This window comes from Bison bison, unplaced genomic scaffold (assembly GCF_000754665.1).
Source record: "Bison bison bison isolate TAMUID 2011002044 unplaced genomic scaffold, Bison_UMD1.0 scf7180017855660, whole genome shotgun sequence".
NCBI lineage: Eukaryota > Metazoa > Chordata > Mammalia > Artiodactyla > Bovidae > Bison > Bison bison.
The window spans coordinates 3,511-4,048 of NW_011486233.1; positions in this window are offsets into that span (position 1 = coordinate 3,511).

The window sequence follows — 538 nt, forward strand, 5'->3', positions numbered from 1 at the left end:
GAGTCGGACACGAATGAAGCGACATAGCAGCAGCAGCAGCAGCAGCAGCATGCACACTTTCTGAGGCTTCCCAGGTGACTTAGTGGTAAAGAATCAGCTTAAAATGCAACAAATCCCTGGGTAGGGAAAATCCCCTAGGGGAAGAAATAGCAGGCCACTATTAGCTTCCCTCATATGGGCTCAATAAAGGACAGAAATGGTATGGACCTAATAGAACCAGAAGATACTAAGAAGAGGTGGCAAGAATACACAGAAGAACTGCACAAAAAAGAGACGATGGTGTGATCATTTACCTAGAGCCAGACATCCTGGAATGTGAGGACAAGTGGGCCTTAGGAAACATCACTAGGAACAAAGCTAGTGGAGGTGATGGAATTCCAGTTGAGCTACTCCAAATCCTGAAAGATGATGCTGTGAACGTGCTACACTCAATATGTCAGCAAATCTGGAAAACTCAGCAGTGGCCACAGGACTAGAAAAGGTCAGTTTTCATTCCAATCCCAAAGAAAGGCAATGCCAAAGAATGCTCAAACTACCA